At 36.3% G+C, this 10,943-nt stretch overlaps 1 pseudogene; it reads right to left on the bottom strand.

The window, feature by feature from the left end:
* Positions 1-6,787: 6,787 nt before the first annotated feature.
* On the bottom strand, positions 6,788-8,995 carry LOC148544988 (uncharacterized; annotated as a pseudogene).
* Positions 8,996-10,943: the final 1,948 nt, after the last annotated feature.

Genomic DNA, 10,943 nt, shown 5'->3' with positions numbered 1-10,943 from the left:
GTTTGAGCAATTTTTGTTTGTTTTTATTTGGCACACAAGGTGGCACACATACACCCATTCTTGTTACTCTTATTACAACTTCTAGACCCTGCATAATGTACACTAGAAGTTTACCTCTCAAAAGGCAGATCTATGACATGACAAGAATGACAAATAAAACATTTAACTGCCACAAAATAGACTAACAATATACTGACCCAAGTTTGTTTATTTTATATTCGAAAAATAAACTAATAGAGTACAAACCATGTATTAGTTATTAAAACCATATAGACAAAAATTAGGAAGGTTAAATTTTAATCACTACACCCTGCCCTCATTAGTGAACAACAATTATGAACAAAACCCTTAGAACCAGGATAAAAGGCATAAATCTAAAGGTATGATGGGTCAAAGAATATCAAAAAATAATGGTCCATAAATGATCGCTAAAGAGACTGTGAACCCCGATAAGGCATATAAATTTAATCACATTACTGTACTGTTACCATGCAAGTGTAGCAATGCAACTTTAATCTACTTATACCAATTCCCTTTTAATCAACTTTATACCAACCGATGGCTGTTGATTAGAGATATATGGTTCTGAGTGGCCACTGCTCCCTCAACCATTTATGAACAACAAGAATAGTACTCTCTAAAACAAGCTAGACTAATAGCTAAAGGCTACCATCATCATTTGAGAAGCCAAAACAGTGAATGGCATCATCTAAAGCAATTACTATTCAAACTCAAGGTTCAAGTTTTTAACAAAATTTAGTAGAAAAAACCTAGAAAGGTAAATGATGCATACAAGTCCATAGATAAATAAATGCAAAATAAGAGAACAAAAAGCACATACAGTTTTTTATTTTATAGGAACATCCCCAATACTGCTCGCTTCCCTACCAAAATTCCGATCTTTGGAGAAATCCCTATTTCAGAAATTCCAATAATCAAGAGTCAGAACAATAATCAAAATTTTGATTAGAACAATAAACACCTAATCAGAACAAAATCAGAATAACAATAAACACCTAATCAGAAGTTCCAATATCAAGAGTCAGAACAATAATCAAAATTTTGATTAGAACAATAAACACCTAATCAGAACAATAATCAAATACTGAATTAGGAAGAACAACAAACACCTAATCAGAACAATAATCAAAACCCCTAATCAAAGTTCCAATAATCAAAATCCCTAATCAAAATTTCCAATAATTATTTACCTGAGCTTGAGCAGAGGTTAGAGAAGAGAAGAAGAGGACGACCGGGGCAGCACCATCATGACCGAGAGGGGAGAAGCAGTCGTCGTCGTTGAGGGTCAGAGAATTGTCGTCACACTTCGCAGTACTTGTCGCTGAGGGTCGTCGTCACTGAGAGGCTAGAAGCAGTGCAGCACGTCATGACTCTGAGGTTAATGAGTGGCGACAGAAGCCATGGCGGTGGCTGGTGAGAGACAGAGAGAAGGCTGAGAGGGCAAGGGTGACGACCGCTGGTGAGAGACCGAGAGAGGACTGAGAGGGGAAGGGTGGCGACGCCGTTCGTGAGGGGAAGGGTGCGACGCCGTCAAGTGCGTGCTAAGAGGAGAGTGCTGTGTGGGGTGTGCGTAATAGTGGGGTGTGCATAGCTGCGTGCCCTAGAAGAAGAGGAGTCTTTGTAATGGATCCACTGTGGAGAAAATGGAATTTTCAATTTTTTATTTGAAGTATTGGCGCTGATACGCAAAATTTTTTTTGGAATAATAAAAAGTGTGCTTATACATGCGTTTTAAATTTTTGAAATTAAATGTTTTTTTCTAAATTAATATACCTTATTTTATTTTTTGAGTTATAATTTTTTTCTTTTGTTTTTTAATTTTTATTTTAATTTTTTTAAAGAAAATTAACTTTTAAAAAATTCTTTATAAAATAGATAAAATTTTTTAATAAATACAAAAAGGATTTGGATCCTCTAAAGTTTGAATTTCACTTTAGAGAGTAAAATGTGATCTTCTACCTTTGAATAGTTTCTCTTTCATATTTATTATTGGTCCCATCTATGAAATCAATGGTGAGAGATCACACTTTATTCTCTAAAGTGAAATTCAAACTTTAGAGGATCCAAATCCATACAAAAATATTTATATAAATATCAATAATCTTATATTAAAATAAATAAATTAAAATAATTTGTATTCTTGAAAATCTATTCCTAATATATTTGTTGGTATTATTTATTAAATTTAATAATAAATGTAAATATAGTCATTATATATATATATATATATATATATTCTTGAAAACCTATTCCTATACATACGTTATTACTTCTTGTATCAATGTAGTTTAGTTATTGAAAATTGAGTTAATATTCAATTTGGCCTCAGAAATTTGCATATTAATTTGTTAATATTTGAGCTCCTCGCCTAAGTTTCATGTGACTGAGATCTATTAGACCTCCTATAAATTTGACGGACTCTCAATATTCTCACGAAGACAACAATAACAAGTACAATTTGAAAATTTTGGAACTCTGGAGCAGCAATCAAGCTTCTAAAAGCTCTAATAGATCTCGATCATATAGAACCTGAGCGAAAAATCAAAATTGCATCAAGTTAATGTATCAAATTAACACATTGTTAACGAAAATCAACTCAAGGGCTAATGCGAGTTACGATTACAAATTAATTCAATAGCTAGCTTAGATTAATATTTATTGAATGAATTCCAAAATAATTCTATTTAATTAATAATAAAATGTGTACGATCATATGTAAATAAATCCTCATATATAACAATTTAATTATCTTATTTATTATATATTTTTCTAGTATATTTTGTGAATGAAAATGATCAACATTATGCTCCTATCTCCTAAAATATTAAATTTTTAAATTTGTCTTTAAATGATACTAATTTTAAACTTCAAGTCAAATTAACAAGAAACTTCTCATTAAAAATAACGATAAATTTCTGATCTAATTGAAAAAAAAAACCATTTTTAAGGAAAAGCTTTTTATTTGTGTTGTTTGTGAAATTTTTGAGAATTGACATCTTATTAGAATATTATAAGTTATTAGTTATTAAAAATTAGTTAGCTTAATTATTAGTCACTGATACGCGAAAAATTTCTTTCACGTATAACCGGCAAGTATACCGGGTCGTATCAAGTAATAAAAACTCACATGAGTGAGGTCGATCCCACAGGGATTGAAGGATTGAGCAATTTTTGTTTAGTGGTTGATTTAGTCAAGCGAATCAAGTTTGGTTGAGTGATTTGTGCTTTGCAGAAGTCTAAATTGCTTGAAATATAAAGGGAGAGGGGTAAAGTGCAGTAAATTAAAGAGCAGGAAAGTAAAGAAGCAGATTCTTAAATTGCAAGTAATATAAATTGTAGAAACTTAGATTGCAAGAAATGTAAATGGCTGAAGCTTAAAGTGCAAGAAATGTAAATTGCTTGAATCATAAAAGGAATTGGGAATTGGGATTGCAGAATCTGAACAAGAACAACTAAATTTGCATTAAACATAAAAGAGAAAATCTAAGGGCAATGAAGTGGATCTTAACAGAAAAGTAAAATGACTTGAAGAATTTAAAAACCGGAAAGCAGTGCTTAATTTGCTGCAAAGTAAAAGAGGTTGAAGATCTCAGGAGTGGAAGAGACTAGATAACAATTCTAGATCTCAAATCCTTCCTTGATCCAACAAGAACAATTGCAAGAGAAATGAAGAAAAGTGAATTGTAGAAATTGTAGAAGAAGAAGCAGTAAATGGAAATTTAAATTCAATTATGCAAAAAATTAAAACAAGAGATCTCAAGGTGAGATTGAAACAGAATTTCTTCAATTCTCCACCCAAGATCCAAAGCAAGAAAATAAAAGAGTGCTCAAACAAGAACCAAGAAGAAGAGAGATCAATTCTTCTTCCAAGTTCTCTGAAATCTAAACTCAAAAACCAAAGCTCAAAATGAAAATGAAAGTTCAAAGAAAAATTCAAAATAAAATTCAGCTCCCTAATTACATCAAACTAACTCTTATTTATACACTTTCTATTCTTGGATATTGGAATTTGGATGGGCTTTTGATTTGGTGAAGATTTGAATTAAATTGGAATTTTGGTTGAATTTTCAGCCCATGGGTAATATGCTTCCAAGGGAGTGCTCAGCTCACAAAGTGAGCTGAGCTTTGACACTTAGTGTGGGGAAGCATTAGTAGCATGCTGCTGTCTTGGGGTGCATCAAGGGAGAGCTTTTGTGAGCTGAGCATTGGTGCCTTAGTGCCAATTTGTTGTGCTGCCCCTTGGACCGTGTCATGCGCGCTCCACTCCTTCCCTGGCCGTGTCAAATTTGTTGTGTGATGCACCATGGGCCTTGTCAATTTGTTGTGTGCCCCACTCCCTGGCCGTGTCAAATTGCTTCCTTGCATCAAGGAGTAGCGCTCAGGTCACTTTGTGAGCTGAGCTTTGGTGCATCCAAGGAAGGGTCCTTGGTTCGAAACCCATGGGAAGCATGCGCTACCCTTTTTCTTGTTTGCCTTGCTTCCTTTGCTTCCTCAAGGTGTGGGGTTCGATCCTTGGGGAGTGCATTTGGCCTATTTTGGCTTATTTTTCCATGTGAGTAGCGCCTCCCCTCTTCCCTTGGGTCATGGGTTCAAGTCTTGGAGCATGCATTTGCAAATCATTTTCCTTGAATTATTTCCTTAGTGCTCTCGATAATGCTCACTTTGTGAGCTGAGCTTGGTTCTTCTTTCCTTGTTTCTTGGCCTCATGTTGTGCTCAGCTCACAAAGTGAGCTGAGCTTTGTGCCTTGGTCCCTTGGGAGTGAGTGTAGCGCTCATTTAGTGAGCTTGGTGCTCTTGGAGTGAGCTTCATGGTTTGTTGCACCACACTTCCTCCTTTCTTTGGCCACACTTCTTCTTCCTTGAACCACGCTTCTTAGGCCACGCTTTTCTTCTTTTCTTCTTTTCTTCACCTACAAATAACCAAAACAACCAATCAAAGTATCACCAAATTCACAAGGCTTATAAATCATTAAAAATCAATTAAATTTAGCTTAAACCTCATGATTTAGCATCAATTTCATGGTGGTTGTTTGATTCAAAGAAGTTGTGCATTTTCATTCCAAATTGATTTCTTAGGATGCAAGAAAGTGTATAAAACTAAATAAAAATAAAGAAAAAGGCTAGTAAAACTGGGTCAATATGACTTGTCATCACAACACCAAACTTAAAACTTGCGTGTCCCCAAGCAAGCATCAAACATAAGAGAAGATAGAATGAAATAGATAAGTATATATGTTCTTATTAGGCAGATAGTTGAACTTGGTCTATGGGGCTTTATGCAGATCAAAAGTAGCTCATTTATTACTTGCTGTCAAAACAAACAATGTTCCTTTAAGGGTTCACTAAGGTTGCTGCTATGAATCCTCACTTTTTTGCTCATTTCCCTTGTCAGCTTTTCTTCTTTCTTTTACATTACATAACTTATTTCTTATTGAAGGCTTGGTGTCAAATGTTGCAGTGGCCTTTGGCCTTATTTTACTCAACATTTCTTCACCACAGACACATGGCTCACTTTGTTCTTCCTAGGATCATTGATGCCCAGCATCTCTTTGGATCACTAAATGTTTTGTAGCTAGGTTGCTCTTTATTGTGGACTTTCAGTTGGCAATCCCAAATCAGTTGATCTAAGTTGCCAAGTTTCAAAATACTCCTTAGAACTTACTTGTCCAAGCATATCCTAGTACACAAACACCACAGGCATATGTCCTAGGGTCCAAGCTATTGGTGTCTAGCCTTATTGTTTTTTTTTCTTTGCCAACTTTTGGCTTTTCTTCTTTCTTTTTCTTCTTCTATTTTGGTTTACTTTCAAGGTACTTTCATTGATTGAGACATCATAGCAGCAAACTAGCTTAGGCTTTAAGAAACATGTCATTTTGCAGCTTTTATTTTATGAGCTAACAATTAATTCAAACACACACCACCACTAACTTTCATTCTAACTTCTGTGACATTGAACAATTACTTTTCTAAACCAAACATCTCTCTTTTATTCAAACAGCCAGGGAAAACAAAACAAAGTATTCAAGTTGATGAATGATGACAATTACTAGGCAGATAACTTTCAAGCAAAAATTATGCAGATAGCTTTCTTTTTCAACATGTACTTCCACTTGCAACTAAATAATCATTTCAGCCAGACATAAAGGAGTCCCTGAATTAATTCATTGCACAATCAATGATCAAGTATAAATATGACCTGTTGGATTGCTGCTTTTCTTTCTTCCTTCTGTTTGCTCCTTCTGAGTCATAGTGCAAGTGTTCTTTAATTTGTTGACTATTTTCCTGCATAATCTTTCAGAAGTGGCTTGCTTCTTAAACCATTAAAGTATCTGGTTAGTATGCCAAGCTTTATTTGTGGGCTTTGAACTTACTTTAGTGTGTGAACACCAAACTTAGTGCCTTGCCGATAGTTCTCATGCATCATATTGACCATGTGTGAGACTCTTTTTCTTTTTCAAAAATGACAAAAATGAAAACCAAGAAATTAACAACATAGTTAATTAGTTTATCTAACTGCTTGAAGCTGGCACTAAGCAGAAGGTGAGAATGTATTTTACAATTGAATTTTGGTGGAACACCAAACTTAGAATTCTTCATTCTCTCTTAGATTATTTTGGTGTGTAACACCAAACTTAGCTTCTTGCAATATAGACAAAACTAATTAACCTTTTTATTGAAAAAGATGTGAAAGGACAGTTACCTCTGGTTGGGTTGCCTCCCAACAAGCGCTCTTTTATTGTCACTAGCTTGACATCGAACCCTTCTTTTATGGTGGTTGATGACTGTAGTGCCTCAGCTTGTCCCCTCTGACTGTGAGCTTCTTCTTTGTCCCTTGGTGCTCAATTTCCACATGCTCAAGAGAGAGTACTTGGTTAACAGTGTAATGATCCTCAGTTCCCAGCTGCTGATATATTAGTTGCACCTTGTCACCTTTGGAGAGTCCTTCAGTTGGAATTTTTTTTTTCTTCCACCCTTTGTGAGCCTTCTTCTTGTTTTTCTTCCTTTTTCTTGTTAACCTTTCTTCCTTGACAGCAGCCTTAGCTGTGGTATCTTCCTTCTTGTTTATCATCCTGATTCCTTCTTGAATTTCTTCTTCTTCTTGCACATGCTCATTTCTCTGTTCCCATGTGTTGTTGGTTGTCTGCCTTGGAGAACAGTCACTGACTTTCTTGCTTCCTTCTTCAATAATTTGTGGTTCTGGAAACACTTTCAGGATAATGCTATCCTCATGCATCCTGAGAGTTAGTTCTCCCTGCTCTACATCTATGATGGCTCTAGCAGTGGCCAAAAATGGCCTTCCCAAGATGATTGAATTGTTTTCTTCTTCTTCAGTGTTCAGTATTACAAAGTCCGCAGGAAAAATGAACTTGTCAACCTTAACTAAAAGGTTCTCAATCACTCCCTTGGGATATACTATTGACTGGTCCACCAATTCTAAGGACATCTGTATTGGTTTCACCTTCCCTATGCCAAGCTTTTTCACTAAGGATGATGGTATTAAATTTATGCTTGCTCCTAAGTCACACATCCCCTTGTTGATAAGTAGATTTCCAATGGTGCAAGGTAGGAAGAAACTTCCAGGGTCTTCCAACTTGGGAGGGAGTCCTTTTCTGATGAGTGCACTGCACTCTTCAGTGAGAAGCACAGTCTCCTTTTCTTGCCAACTCCTCTTCTTGTTGATAAGTTCTTTCAAGAACTTAGCATACATGGGCATTTTCTCAAGTGCTTCGGCTAAGGGAATATTGATCTCCAACTTCTTGAAGACTTCAAGAAATTTTGGAAAGTGTTGGTCCTTAGTCTCCTTGTTGAACCTTTGAGGATATGGTAAAGGTGGTGTGAAGTTCACTCCCTGCCTTTGTTCCTTGATTGGCTCTCTTATTGCTTCCTTTCCTTCTCTTGATTTTTGTGGCCGGTCTTCCTTATCTTTGAGCTCCTCTGAGGCATGCTTGCTTGCTGTTGCATTCTCATCATTGGCCTTTTCTTCCTCAGCTTATTTCTTGTCACTTTCCTTTAGTTTCTTGGTTGCTTCTTCATTTTTCACCAGGGTCTTGCCACTCCTTAGTTGTATTGCCTTGCACTCCTCTTTTGGATTGGGGATAGTGTCACTAGGTAGTGAGCTTGATGGCCTCTCAATGGTGATTTGCTTGGAGAGTTGTCCGATTTGCCTTTCCATATTTTTCATGGAGGCTTCCTGATTCCTCAATGTCATCTCTTGATTCTTCATCATCTTTTCCATCAAGAGCTCCAAGTTGTTAAGCCTCTGAGAGTCTTGTGAAATTGGTTGATTGTGAGGTGTGGAGGTTTGAGGATAAGTGTTTTGGTTTGAGGCTTGGTTATTGGATGGATGATGGTTAGAATTGGGGTAAGTGTTTTGTGGTTTTCTGTAAGTGGTTTGGCTATTATTCTGTTGGTTATTTTGGTTTGTATTTTTCCAATTGTTCTGGTTTGAGTTTCTCTGGCATGGCTGCTGAATTTGATTATGGTTGTCTCCCCATCTGAGGTTGGGATGGTTCTTCCATGAAGGGTTGTAAGTATCACCATAGACTTCATTTGGCCCAGAATTTTGGTTGTGCATGTACTGGACTTGTTCTTGCTGCTGCTCCTCTTGAGTTTCTTCATTTTGCCCCCATGTGGATGATGGTTGGCTTGTGTTGACTGCTGCAACTTGAAGGCTATCAATCCTCTTGGCCATTTGCTCAAATTGTTGTTGAATTTGCTGCTGCATCATTTTGTTTTGAGCTAGGATTGAGTCCACTCCTTCCAACTCCATCACTCCTTTCCTTTGTGATGGTTGGCGTTGCCTTTGGTGAGCAAAGAAATATTGATTGTTGGCCACCATATCAATGAGATTTTGGGCTTCCTCTGCCGTTTTTATTAGTTGTAAAGAGCCTCCTGCTGAATAATCCAAAGCCTCTTGAGATTTCAGTGTCAAGCCTTCATAGAAATTCTGCAATCTGTCCCACTCACTGAACATTCCCGATGGACACTTTCTGATTAGAGCTTTATATCGTTCCCATGCCTCATACAAGGGTTCAGCATCCATTTGTGTGAATGTTTGCACTTCAGTCTTCAATCTACTAACTCTTTGAGGTGGGTAAAACTTAGCAAGGAACTTGGTTACTAGATCATCCCAATTGTTGATGCTATCCCTTGGAAAGGATTCCAACCATTGAGTGGCTTTGTCTCTGAGAGAAAATAGAAATAGCAGTAGCTTGTAACTGTCAGGGTGTACACCATTGGTTTTGACAGTGTCACAAATCCTCAAGAAGGTGGACAAGTGTTGGTTAGGGTCTTCAAGTGGTCCTCCTCCATAAGAACAATTGTTTTGAACCAAGGTGATGAGTTGTGGCTTTAGTTCAAAGTTATTTGCATTAACATTTGGGGTAAGAATGCTACTCCCACAATGTCTAGGATCTGCACATATGTAGGAAGCCAAAACTCTTCTCTGTGGTGGATTATTGTTGTTATTGGCTGCTCCTTCTGTTCCATTTGGTGGATTTGTTAAGTGTTCCTCCATATCTTGGAATTCTTCTTCTGACTCCTCTTCTCCAACAATATTTTTCCCTCTTTCGGTTCTTCTTAATCTTCTGAGCGTTCTTTCGTCTTGTTCACAAAAAGTGGGTGTAATTCTCCTTGTACCTGACATACAACCAAAGCAAAAAAATCACACACCAGAAAGCAATAACACTTCAATCCATGGCTGAAGTGAAATGTTAATTGGCCTAAGCAAAAATTCAAACAGTTAGTGGGTTAGTCAAAAATTAAAGAAGCAGAAAATAAAAACAAAGAAAAAGTGCTTAATCTAGATCTCCACTTCACTTAATCATTGTCAATCTAATCAATCCCCGGCAACGGCGCCAAAAACTTGATACGCGAAAAATTCCTTTTACGTATAACCGGCAAGTATACCGGGTCGTATCAAGTAATAAAAACTCACATGAGTGAGGTCAATCCCACAAGGATTGAAGGATTGAGCAATTTTTGTTTAGTGGTTGATTTAGTCAAGCGAATCAAGTTTGGTTGAGTGATTTGTGCTTTGCAGAAGTCTAAATTGCTTGAAATATAAAGGGAGAGGGGTAAAGTGCAGTAAATTAAAGAGCAGGAAAGTAAAGAAGCAGATTCTTAAATTACAAGTAATATAAATTGCATAAACTTAAATTGCAAGAAATATAAATGGCTGAAGCTTAAAGTGCAAGAAATGTAAATTGCTTGAATCATAAAAGGAATTAGGAATTGGGATTGCAGAATCTGAACAAGAACAACTAAATTTGCATTAAACATAAAAGAGAAAATCTAAGTGCAATGAAGTGGATCTTAACAGAAAAGTAAAATGACTTGAAGAATTTAAAAGCAGGAAAGCAGTGCTTAATTTGCAGCAAAGTAAAAGAGGTTGAAGATCTCAGGAGTGGAGGAGACTAGATAACAATTCTAGATCTCAAATCCTTCCTTGATCCAATAAGAACAATTGCAAGAGAAATGAAGAAAAGTGAATTGCAGAAATTGTAGAAGAAGAAGCAGTAAATGGAAATTTAAATTCAATTATGCAGAAAATTAAAACAAGAGATCTCAAGGTGAGATTGAAACAGAATTTCTTCAATTCTCCACCCAAGATCCAAAGCAAGAAAATAAAAGAGTGCTCAAACAAGAACCAAGAAGAAGAGAGATCAATTCTTCTTCCAAGTTCTCTGAAATCTAAACTCAAAAACCAAAGCTCAAAATGAAAATGAAAGTTCAAAGAAAAATTCAAAATAAAATTCAGCTCCCTAATTACATCAAACTAACTCCTATTTATACACTTTCTATTCTTGGATATTGGAATTTGGATGGGCTTTTGATTTGGTGAAGATTTGAATTAAATTGGACTTTTGGTTGAATTTTCAGCCCATGGGTAATATGCTTCCAGGGGAGTGCTCAGCTCACTT

The sequence above is a fragment of the Arachis ipaensis genome, chromosome B9, assembly GCF_059453495.1.
Source record: "Arachis ipaensis isolate K30076 ecotype BB chromosome B9, ASM5945349v1, whole genome shotgun sequence".
NCBI classification, from domain to species: domain Eukaryota; kingdom Viridiplantae; phylum Streptophyta; class Magnoliopsida; order Fabales; family Fabaceae; genus Arachis; species Arachis ipaensis.
This window is presented reverse-complemented; position numbering and strand designations above follow the sequence as displayed.